This window comes from Calonectris borealis, chromosome 2 (assembly GCF_964195595.1).
Source record: "Calonectris borealis chromosome 2, bCalBor7.hap1.2, whole genome shotgun sequence".
NCBI lineage: Eukaryota > Metazoa > Chordata > Aves > Procellariiformes > Procellariidae > Calonectris > Calonectris borealis.
This window is the reverse complement of record NC_134313.1, coordinates 31,544,741-31,557,371: the sequence shown is the minus strand read 5'-3', so window position 1 is coordinate 31,557,371 and position 12,631 is coordinate 31,544,741. Positions and strand designations below refer to the sequence as shown.

The 12,631-nt window shown below is 36.3% G+C and overlaps 1 protein-coding gene across 6 annotated transcripts in view; it reads left to right on the top strand.

Moving 5' to 3' along the window:
* Window positions 1–12,631, top strand: part of RALYL (RALY RNA binding protein like) — a 427,011-nt gene that overhangs the window by 24,650 nt on the left and 389,730 nt on the right. For 2 of the 6 annotated variants that reach the window (XM_075141584.1, XM_075141580.1), the window contains exon 3: window positions 4,049–4,140. The exons of the other annotated variants lie outside the window; for them this stretch is intronic. The gene's annotated coding sequence lies outside the window, so the exon portion shown is untranslated. The remainder of the gene's footprint in view (window positions 1–4,048; window positions 4,141–12,631) is intronic. 6 annotated transcript variants of the gene reach the window in all.

Here is a 12,631-nt window from a genome sequence, read left to right as displayed (position 1 = left end):
AAATGAAGACAGGGACCACTTTGAAAACTGAGGAAGAAGCGTAATACATGGTCATGAGAAATCATTTTGCTTCGTATCTGGCATTCATTCACAATAGCTGTGTGTGACATTATTTGTGTAAAAGGGCGTACAGCTATCTTTGCACTCCTTGAAGTGGTTCTCTGTGCCGGAGGGCTGCTCAAAAATTCCTTTTGCTGCCAGTAGCCAAGGAGTTATTACCACGTTCAGAGACTGCCGTGAAGGCCGAGTCCTGTCCTATTTCCCCTGGCCATTCTTTGTACTAGTTGTAAGGAAGGAAAGTTATATGGCCCCCAATCTGGCAGCTCGGCATCACTGCGGGATCTCTCTGCGCTGTGCTCATCACCCCTGCATCCTGCTTTCTGCCGACAGCATGCTGTGAAGTAACTGCAGTGCTCCGAAGCCTGTCTGTTGGATGTAGGTGAACATTTATTCACAGTTGTAAAATAAGCCTTGTAGAGACAAGTGTTAAACCTGAGAGAGAAAGTGAAATCCTCGTTCCAAGATAGTTAAAGGCAAGATTTCCATTAACATCTGAGAGCCCATGATTTTGTCTTGGCTGCATTGCAATGATCTTCGTGCCTGAAGCTGCTTCTCTTCTAGACAGGCTTATACTGGGATCAGTCTATGTAGTGACAGATCCATTAGCCAAATTCATTTTGCTTATGCAAAACCAAAGTAAACAAGATCTGCAAAGACTCCTATAAGCAAAAGTTTTGGGAATGGCATCATGTCTCAAGATGAATTGCTACAGCTGTCTCAAAATATGTGGCTTTTCTTTTTTTCACATTAGCTGTACTGAGCTAATTGTCATTCTCGTTAATGCTATAAAAACTTGTATTGTTCAGATCTGTGTTTTCTGAAGCACAACATTCTTATCATGGTCTCTTAATAACTGGTGCAATAACATAGCATTGTATTTCAGTAGATGAGGAAGACTTGAGTCTCAAGTCTTACGTGAGTGAAACTCTCTTTAGCTTTAAACGGGGATTTGACTGATGAATGAAATAACCTATATTTGATGAAATTGCTCTTCGAGAGGGAACAGGGTAGCCTGCACAGTGGTGTTTTGTCCATAGAGTCAGCTGTATGAAGGCCAGGTAAGGTGACAGATTGAATGGCACCACCAAACCCATTATTACTATTGCTTTTCAGAAAACAAGTCTTGTAAAGGCAACAACTACTTTCACAGCATATGAGAGTACAGTAGCCCTGTTATAATCCCTGCTTTTATAGAGACAAGGGGAGGTGGTTTTCCTTCTCACCAGCAGATGAGAAGGCCACGTTTACTAAGACTGGGTGCAGAAGAGTGATCGTCGTCTCCAAGGAAGCATGCAGGAATCAAGTAAATTTGCCAAATATGCTCAAATTAGAGCTGTCATGTGTCTGTGAGTGAACAGATGGAAATTGTGAATGAAGACCATAGATTTCAAATGTCATTGGGAAAAAAAAATCAGGTAGAAACAGAAAGCCCATCTAGGAGAAGAAGCAGTATGATAGCCCTAGGCATCGTATTTGTTCAAAATTGGAGGACCTATTAGACAACTATTTCAGGTGGATCTGGTATATATGTATGTGACTGATGAAAACTCATTTTCTCAGTAAAAGTGTTTTATGACTAAGAAAAAATTGCCAGTATTTTTTCGTAAACGACTAAGCTGTGGTCTGGGAAAGGAATCCATGCTAATAGTAGAACATTCCTGTATATCATATTTCATTTTAATATGAATTAAAATGATTAATTAAAGTAACTGACACTATAATTCCTTTCATTCTTTTGAATTTTCTGACACAATTTCTTCCTGTGGGACTGAGCACAAGTTTTCAATTCAGTTCACAAGGTATTAGGTATCTCAGGTTCTGTACATATTCACTTTGAAACATTTAAAACCGTATTTTAATCTAAATGTTTTCATTGCAATCAAATCAAAATAGATATCCAGAAATGTAGATTACCCAAATTAATGAATATTTTTAGATATTAAAATTAATATTTTTAGATATTAAAATGGAAGCTAATATATATGTCGAGTACACTGCTGCACTGGAAATAATTAGAAAGGAGAACATGGGGCTTAGTAAAAAGAATCATAAAGAGGGTAAGGAATTTACAAATGAGCAGATGACTGCAGTGTTAAATTGGGATGTATTGTGCTGCAGGGAGTTTACGATTGGAACTTTTATGGAAATGGTCCTGAAATCATTTTTTTGTTTAATAATTTCACTATTGATATTGGTAAACATTGGGAGTGTGCTGGTGAAATTTGTTCATATCAGATAGGCAGAATGGCATCAATAATACAGAGAAGGACTGGGATATCATATAGGAGAAGGTGAATAGCCTTTAGGATTGGGGTAATAGAAATGCAGTTAAATATTAAGTGAGGGTCACTTATTAACATCAGTTTTCAGCTATAAGATCCCTTCCAGTCCTGTATATTTTTGCTCTTATTAATTTTGGATAGTCCATATTTTTGCTGCCTTTGGTTGATTTTTTAACTATTTTGCAAATCACACCACTTAAGCATTTTTTTATTTTTAACAAAACTGGAAAACGGTGAAATTATTTTTACAATAAAAATCACTTTTAAACAGAATTACTTTAAATATGAAAAAAAGTAATACTCACTGAATCATAAACCTGCAAAAGGAAAAATATGTAATGAAAGCTGAAAAATATTTCAGATTTTATAAGACCAGCAACCAACCTAAAAGGATTTGAATCTTCTAAAATAGATGCTGTCTTGTGATGGAAGATAGATTGGCTTGTGAGCCTGAATAAACTTAGTCTCTAATTAGTATGCAAATCTCACCTGCTCCGGGGTTCTTCCTCTTTCAAAAACTATGATCTATTTAGTGTTTCTGGGTTTTCTGGTGAATAATCTCACCCAGCAGGTTTCTTTTTCATTCCAATTTTCTTCATACCTGTAATTTTCAAAGCATGCTGTACTATTTTAGGTCAATATTTTCTTTAAAGCACCAAGCTGAGAAATGTTAGCATTTCTGAAATTAAAAAAATCCTGAAAACAAATGCAGACATTTAATAATAATAATATTTTTACTTAATCCTATAGGGTAAAATTCTATATTGAAACATATGTTTATTATATATGTGAAATACATACAAAAATTACAAAGAGGGCTATAGCTGTTGAATATAAATTTAATTCAGCTTGTAAGCTTTTGACTTGATTAACAGAATATTTAATAGTAGAATTTTCAATTAAATATATAAATGCCTTTAAAGTCCAATCGTATACTATCAAAACCAGTGGCATTTTCAACAGAAACAGGATCACATCTTAGTCAATGTCATTGACAGAAACCATGTCAGCATGTTATGAAGTATAGAAGTTTTCTAAATTTCTGTAAAATTCTGAAAAAAAGTTTGCTTACACAAACCTGATTCCTCCTTCCCCTCCCTTTTTGCTGATACCATTCCCTGTCAGCATGGAACATAAACAAAGCATCTAAATAGCTGGACCCAATTCAGGATGTGAATCTCTTGAGTGATATATTCATCCAACTTCAGACATCTCCTTTCAGGGCTCCAATTACCTTTTGAAAGAACCATCCCTTTTTCTGCTGTCTAGATAGGAAAGTTAGTCTTCTAACTTCTTAAATGTTCAAAATCTTCATAACCTGACTCCCCTCCGCTATACAAGTAGCCCTCTGGGAGAATGCATGTACACATACAGACTCACGGGCACACACAATTGTGATCATGACCTGTGATGGCAATTCCTGCATGTTTAGAGGTCTCTCCAAATACAATGGATGACAAGACTGTACATTACACCTTAGACTGTATATATTTATTTAGACAGTGATTGTCTATACTTGCTGTCATAAGGCAACAAGCTATCTGGAGTGTCATATGAGTACTATGGCACTGTATTTGATGGGGTAATCTCTCTTCTATGAACTGCATGAAGTTGTTTAACTATGCTTGTTCTTTATGCATAATTCCTCTTTGGTGGCCTTGAAATAATGAAAAAGGAATTCATGACACCTGTATTTTATTTTCCAGTTGTGTGCAGGGTGCATCCTTGGACAAGTCACTTATATGCAGATCCTGAAAGGTTTTCAAGGCTCCAAATAATTCCAAAGACATCTTTAAAGGTTTGGGCTTTAATCTTTCTAGCCTTTGATTTCCTTAGCTGTAGGATGAAAATGTTATTATGAACATATCTCTGCAGCCCCTTGGAGACTCTTGGATGAAAGGTCCTGTAAATGTATAAACCATTTTTTTATTATTTTCTTATTGGCCACTAAAGGGAATTTTGCATGGAATATAAGCATTTAGAACTACAGGGGTTTGCAGTGTTTATCAGAATCAAGAAATTTGCCCTGCATATTTATGTAACTATTATGAAATAGAAGCACCAAACATAAATAATGCATGAAAACATTTAAAGTACGTTTTCCTACTATTTTTTTATTGTTTTATCTGATTGGATGGGTAGCACTGTTGAAGGTCTGTTGAGAAACCATCTCAGTCTCCCAGAAATGGTGCTTCTTGGTAAAGGTAACTATAGAAAATTGGTTTAACATTAGGGATTCACCTGATTCTAGTACAGCACTTAGAGGTGGAACCAGCAATCTTGTTTGCTAAAGACAATTCACAGAAGTATATTACAGGTGCCAAACTATAAAATTCTCTGAGACGGAGAAAAGTAATAGGTCAAAGAGAAGCTATAAGCCCAAATAGTCAAGAAAGAGAAGGCTCTGCATCACCATTTCCAGAATGATCACTGTGATTTTGATTTGGGGTATAAGAACGCACAGAAATCGGTGGAAGCTTTGTGTTTAGCAACACATAAACATGAAGGAATCAGTCTGTGCTCTTCAGTGGCAGCCAGGTAGATGGCAGGTCCTTTGCAGCTGAAATACGCTGGCCCGGAGGAATGGGAGTGGGGGAGCATGTCTGGAGCGGTGTGCGCTACCCTGGGGCTCCTGCTGCTGACCAGTCGCACAAGTCCCTGCTGTGGAGGAGATTTATTTCTCCCATCTCACTATCTTGCTTGCAACAGGTTAGCCCTGTGCAGCTGGTTTACATGGCCATTTTCCTGCTGTGCTCACCAGAAGACCAAGTCAAATTTAAACTGGAAAGAGCCTGTAGGTAGCTAGTTCATCAAGTCTTAGTTTAAATACTCAGGTCTCTGTCTTCATTTCAAAGCCTTTCTTAGGCATGTTCAATAGCTCTTCAGAGATAACCAGGCTTTCTCAAGTTTGAATTTCAGTTAAGCTGAGATAAAGATTCTTGTCCAACACATGCCAAAACTGGGATGAATCCCACCTGGCTCAGAAACAGTGCACAACACAGGGTTGAGCATTGGGACCGCAAAAAGTCATGCTGCTAGTAAGCTGTATTATATTCACATAATGAATAGAAAACTTCTCAGCTGTGTTCTGTCACATATTAACAATACATTAAAGGTACCTATATATAAAAGGATATAGGGAGGTACTTGTGTCAGAGACGAATAGTTTTCCGATCAAATAGACGTTGTGTTTTCATCAATGGAAGGAACTTTCTAGATTTGGACTCAAATTATAATGATGAAATATAGAAGATAACAAATATTATACATGTTTATAGAAGAAGTACAGTAGTATATAATACCTGATATACTTCAGCTGAGCTGTCTAAAAATGCTTTACAAACTGTTAAGTTATTATTGGGGATGAAACTCAGACCTTTCATATGAGGCAGTGTCAATCTTATGTTGGTTAGTAGATACATTGAAATTTATGTGAGAATTATGGACTAAATATGATCTTTAGAAGGAGAAAGACTTTCCTTCAGTAAAGTAGGAAAGAGGCCTCAGCTCTTGAAAGAGGTGGAAACTCTCGGTGCCTCATCAGATTCAACTCTGAGTGTTCAAATAACTCAAGCCTCCAGATTGACAAGATAATCTTTTAAAATACTCATTTTAATGTAGGAATTTAAAAAATTGATTTCTGGAAAAATTAAAATCTTTTAAATAAAATAAGAGAGCTGAGATTTGTTAAAAAAGAAAGTTGAGATTTTTTTCACAGTTAGATTAATTTAGAATCCAGCTAATAAAGAAAACACCTCAAACCTCAACATTTTTGTGATGTTTTGAACAGTTGGGTGTTTTTCATCTTTATGTTTCCTGGTTTAGTTTTGTATTCCTGTTTGTCAAATTGTTTGCATTATGGTAAGCTTTTATACAAAAAAGGCTTATAAAATCAGGTTAGAGCAGTGTGGGTTTAAGGAAATCTAAAGCAAGACCAACAAGAACATTTCTACTGAAGGTTTAGGAATAATTTGCAGCAATGAGTAAAATTCCACAACTGTAGTTAAGGGCTAAAGAAAAAGAAGCTGAAGTAAATTTACTCCTGAATTTAATGCTGATAAAGCAATATTCAAGAAAATGCAATGAATGACCTTTTCAGCTCATTATTACAAATATATTTTTGGACCTTACGTTATTGGTTATAATTCTAACTCAGCTGATTACTGTAACTATATTACCTTCAAAACATTAATGGCTAACAGAAGTTACATTCTTTGTATTCTGCTTCGTCCATTCCAGACTTGGTGTTTCCTGTTGCTCTTCAAAGGGTTAAGCTCAGAAGAAATGATAAAGTGGCCACACATCCTGGGAGATTTCTCTTTCTTTCCCTTTCCCTCTCGCACAGATGGATTAAGAGAGAGAGCTGCTCTTGAGGCAGGTTTCTCAGGCAGACATGAAACCAGAGCAGATGCTAGCAGACCAGGCAGTGATGCATATACTTCACTTTTTTTTTTTCTTTCTGTTAAATACATTTGTTATCTTGAAACAAGTCTTTGTCCTCAGATGACAATTAATACATTTTATTTAGAAAGCTGAGCCATCATCAGCTTTAAAGATGCACAGTTGGTAGGGGGAGTTTAACCCACACTCTATACCTCATTATCTTCAAACTTCATTAATTTTCTATAGCCAGAAAAATAAAGTGAAAACCCTTTTTAAAATGGAAATTTCAGAATTTGCCAGTGATTTTTGTGGAAGAATAAAATAAAAAGAACAATTAAATAAAATGCTTATAGGGAGTGGTTATTAGACTTACTTATATTCAGGAAGAAATCAAAGCTAAGGATAATATTTGATGCAAAGGGAATGAGACAAAGTAGTGTGATTTGGTACTTAAAAACAGCCTTCAATTCACTTAATAAAAAACAGAATAAACTGGTTGCTGTCAAAGAAGGTTTATACAACTCTTTTGAAAAATTGCTGCTTGGACCAACTTTCAAAGCACAACATCCTATCTGCTGTAGCATACACCTGTACCCCATTTGCTTCTGCCAAAGCCAAAAGGAAGCCTGAATATCACACAAATCTCACTTCTGTCAGCTAAAGGGATTCGGTGAAGATGCAGAAGCAGTTTCATCCAAAGGATACCACAGTCACTGCTCTAAAGAAAACATTCTCCAAACACCTTGCAAGCCCTATCATTTCCCAGTTTGTGTTTGGGAAATGATGTCTCGAATATAAAAATTTTTCACAAACAAACTCTCTTTAAAAAATCTACTTATATTTTCATCAGTAATATCCTGTTCTTTTTTTTTTTTTTAAGTGTTTTCCCTGGGTACTCCTTGTTTTAGACAAAAAATCAAAAGAACCAGCACATATTTTTAGCTTCATCCCTGTTTCTTTTTCATTCTAGCCAAGCTCATCTGTATACCACAGAATTATCGAACAAAGAAGCATCACTTTCAAATATTCACAAGGGAAGGAAATGATGTTTTCCTTCTGTGGGCTTCCTTTTGGTTTTGTTTTTGTTTTGTTTTTATGTTCCAGTTTGCTGTACAGCTATAATATCTCCTGCTTTGTAGGGTGTGTGTAATAAATGGGGTTTGAAATTCCTTAAACGCTTTAGCTTCGCTTCAGCTATTAATCTCAGCAGCCATTTATTGGTTTGTATGCTACAAAGCAATGGAGATTATCCTTTAATTAATTCCATTGAGGGGTTCAGCTGCCACCATCAACCACAATATGGTTTCATAAATTAATATTGTAGGGGAAATATAATGCAATTTATTATAACATTTATATTAAAATGCAAGTAATAATACTAGAAATCCTGTGTAACAAAAGGATATATATGTATATGTATGTGTATCTCCCAAATGCAGTGATTAAAAGAACAATTGCATATTCCATTTTCATATTTTGATTTTATTTAACTGTTTTAAGTATATTTCAAAATCCATCAGAAAATAAAAAGATAGTGTTTTCTTGACTCCTACATAGGTAGCTGTCTTAAAAATTGCAAAATTACATCTTACAACTAGATATATGAAAAATACATCATTGATCTTTAGAGCTCTGCTTGAGATCTAACTTTCTCACTAATTTGTTTGTACTATTGGAACTTAATCAGTTATAATAATACATATTTGTACACATGAACATTTTTACGTTATGAGTACTTGAGAGAAAACACCAAATACTGCCTAACGTATTGCCCAAATGTCTTGATCTGAAAGCTGAAAGTGCTTGGCACGGGCAACTTTTCTGTAACAGGGGACTGATTATATTAAAAAATACGTTAACTAGGGTGTTTTCTCTAGCATGACACTAAGCAGAGCTTAGCTGTTACTTTGAAAAAGACAACAGCTATGGCCTGGTTCAAAACTAATTTGTGTGCTAGTAGTGTTGGTGTAAGCAGAACAAGTTTGACTGCCAGGACAATGCCGTGCAAATTTACTTTCTTTGATGTTGTTAAGTGTTAAGATTTCAGTTGTAACTAACTTCTAACAGGTAACAGGAGGTAACAGAAACAAGTAGGGCTGTAAGATGGTTCTTCTATGCTCACCCAGACTAAAGTTGGAAGCTGGGCAGACCTCAGGAATTCCAGATCAGTTCAAGCTGGCAAAATAATTATCAGTGGTGCTCCTTTCCCGAGTACTCCTTTCAGTAGGATTTCTTGCAGATTGGCAACCTTATCTGTGCTAAGAAATTAACCAGAGTGCGTGTTCTCTCTAAAAGTCCTCATATAGCATTATTAATTAAGTTAATTAATTAAGTAGAATCCTCAAGACAATCTGCAGAAATAGCTTTATTAAACCCCCGAGCATTGTAAGATATTGCAAAGCCTCTTTGTGGATTCAATATAAATCCTAATATTTCACTGATCTGGGCAAAGAAATGCAGAGCTTAAAATGGAAAAGTTTTCTATGCTAATTATAACTTTTTTGGTTATACAAATCAGAAGTGCTGAGTTATTTTTCATCTTAATAGATAGACATTTCTGTCATTAACTAATTAATAATTTGAGGGATGATTCCAATATGTAAGTTGTTTTCTGGCAGTGTAGGTCCAGTGTATTGATCAAGTTTTGCAAGGACAGAAGCAGAGCTCTGTGTTTGCTGAAATATTATTGAATGTGCTGCTTTAAGAATTTGCAGCATATAACAACAGAAATTACAACTACTCAGTGTCACATAGAAGCTGATGGAAAACACTGTATGGCTTAAAGCTTAAATCGTCACACAGGGTTGGTATAAAACCAGACTCACACCAGCTATCCAGGCTCTGATGTGTCAGTGATGTGCAGATGTATTTGTGTTGTGTAGAATGTTGCACAATGGCAGCAACAGCATGTTCTCAGTGAAAGCAGCCCTGGGAAGGCACGTGTGTACCTGAGTAGCTAACAACAGAGACAAGATGCTGCCAGGACATACTGTTTAAATGCAATCTACCTAGCAAGAGCTACCGCTCAGGTCTGCTCAGGAACAGATACTACAGTTCCGTGGGCTGCAGTCACCATCCAGGCTGAATGTGTTCACTTAGCAGGAGACCCAGGGCATAAGGTTGTTCCCAGGAGCGGATCAATGGTTCCACTCCTTCCTCTGGTGGTTGGCATAACTCACTGGAGAAAACCAGCAGGTACAGTGGAAACATATCCACCAGGACCTGTTTAGTACTTGTAGATGAAATGACCATCTTAATTTCTTAACAGACAAAATACAGTTTGTAGTCTGTGTGTTTATAAATGGGTCTTATTTGTTTGTTGCTTTTTTTTATTTCTTTGGGTTTTCCTGTGTCATTGGTTCCTCTTAGATCTCCCAGTTCATGCAAAGCAGCAAGACTCTGCAATATATATTATAGAAAAATGATAACAACTACTTTAGAAATTGAAACCTACTCTCGAAGCATCAATTTTGTGATCATATTTCCATAATTTCTGGTCTACTATTTGCAATAGCAGTTATCATTTTTTGTTTCAGGTTGCTTATATATTTTCAGTTAACATAATGTGATGATATGTTGAACTGAAGAACACTGGATCTACTGATAAATCCGACTTTCATCAGATTTGTATTTAGTCTTCAATGCTGATATGTGGAGCAGGTCAGAAGTGTTGCAAGATTATCTTCATGACTGAGAATATCTGTGAAGTTATAATACCATATATACATATGTAGTTTACCATCTGCACTGACTAATAATATTAATCCATCTGATGACTGGATGAGAAGCAAAACCAGTTCTTTGAATAAGAGAAATTGAAGGCATGGTTCAAAGCCTCCTCAGTCAAATTGCCCAGGAAGAGACACGATACACCCAATTTATTAATGCTGGGTTTGATACTGTATTTAATTATTTAATAGAGAAACTTTGACAGTTTAATTATAGTGTATAGTTAGACTTTAGTGAACCTGGGCTTTCTGGATTCTAGCCAATAAAAATGATTTAATATTTGCTTGTCTTATTTTTATCTGTAGAAATTAGTACATCTGAACAAAAGGATATCCTTTTAAAAACAAAAGTTAATGCTTTACAGGTTCATATCTTTACCTGTGATGGACTCTTTAGTAGCTTATTATCATTCTCATCATGTTATAATACTGAATGACTAATCAAATGAAAAAGCTGGTTGCTACATGCAAATCCCCATATGTCAATAATAATCTATTTAAATCTTTAAAACAACGTATAAGTCATGAATAGGGCTATGAAATAACTCTCCAATACACATTAAGTTTTAATTTATCCTTAAAAGGATAAAGAACTTTTTTTGAGAACTGCTCAGCAACAAATTATGATAATTAGGAATGTCGTTACTGTTTGTATATCCTTTCAGGTAGGCTCTTCACGTGCAGTGGTGGTAGGATGCATGTTCCATTTTGGCCGTGGGTCTCTGCCTGCCTTGTTCTTTTTACATCTGTCTTGGACCAGCTCTCTAATAGCTGGTGGCACAGGGCCACAGTGTCACTCATGTGACCATTCTCCCACAAGAGCACTGGAAAGGACCCAGGAGTATCACTCACCATGTGATACCTGGCTTTTCACATCACATTGGTTGCATTGACTCATTGAAGCACTTGGGACTGCACGCAATGGCTTCTCCCTCTTCATTTAATGCATTTGAGCAGCAATGTTGGGAATCTGGGTTGAGATACCAGAACAATTGATCTAACCCACCACATGATCAGAAAAGGGAATTTGTGTCCTCCCACAAAAGACAATAGTGTTACATTGTGTCTTTCTGAATATGAATTTTATAAAAACAGAAACGTTGAAAAGGAGGCATGTGGAGTTAGGGTGCACACCGAGGTACAATGCCCTTACCTTCATCCCTGAGATGGGCAACCAGAGCTGGCAGCTTTTACCCATTTTGGTATGAAGAAGTGAGGGTACATGTGCCACAGGTGCATGTGGCATGAGGCACTATGAGCAGAGTTAAGGTTGATCATCAGCTCCATCATTTGTGTTTTTCAAAAGTTTTGGTTTGGCTGATGTTTTAAATGTGTACAATTTCCCACTAATCAGTGTAACCACATTCATGAGCAATCATTTATGAAATTATATTTATTAGTTAAGATTGCAGTTGAGGCATGCCTGTGATTAGCTAAAGGCAGAGATGTCATGCGATTCTTAAATGCTTTTTCCCTTTCTTAAATCATCTTCCAACAAAGTGTCTGAACGAGCAGTCTTTGACAGTCCAGAAAGAAAAATCACAGAAATAACTTAAGTGTTAAGACACGGTGTTTACTACCAGGCTAAGATGTGTGGATCTCCTTCTTATGCTTCTTTGTGACATCTTTTGACTGTCCTGTCACTGTTTCCCCTTCACCTTCTCTCATTCTCATCCAGTTAGACCATTATGCCTTAAGAACCCAGCAGCAATTAAAAGGTCTGCTCCTTGTTCTCTCATTCCTTTTGCCTCATCTTGCACCACAGGCAACAGATCCAGCATGGTAACCCATTTCCCTTTTTAAATTTTATTCTGCTCCCCCCAAAAAAAAAGCAAAATTCTCAGTAAAAGTACATGCTGTGGAGTAACTATAGAAGCTAAAAAAAAATTAAGAAATGTTTTAGTATTATCAGAGTTACAGCTTGAACTTTATGTCTGTGGAAAATATAGGTAAATGTGTCAATAATAAGATAATTTGGAAAAGCTAGATATCAGACTAAGATAACTACAAGCTGAGAACCTCAACTGTATGGAGTACTTTTGGAAGCACACTGAATTACAGGACAACCCGAGTAAACATGGACTTCAGAGTATAGAAGTGCCTAGCTTTAAGCTCAGAAGAGAACTCTGAAGTCTTTTTTTATACTGTACTATTCAAGAATTGCTTTTCAGATAAGCC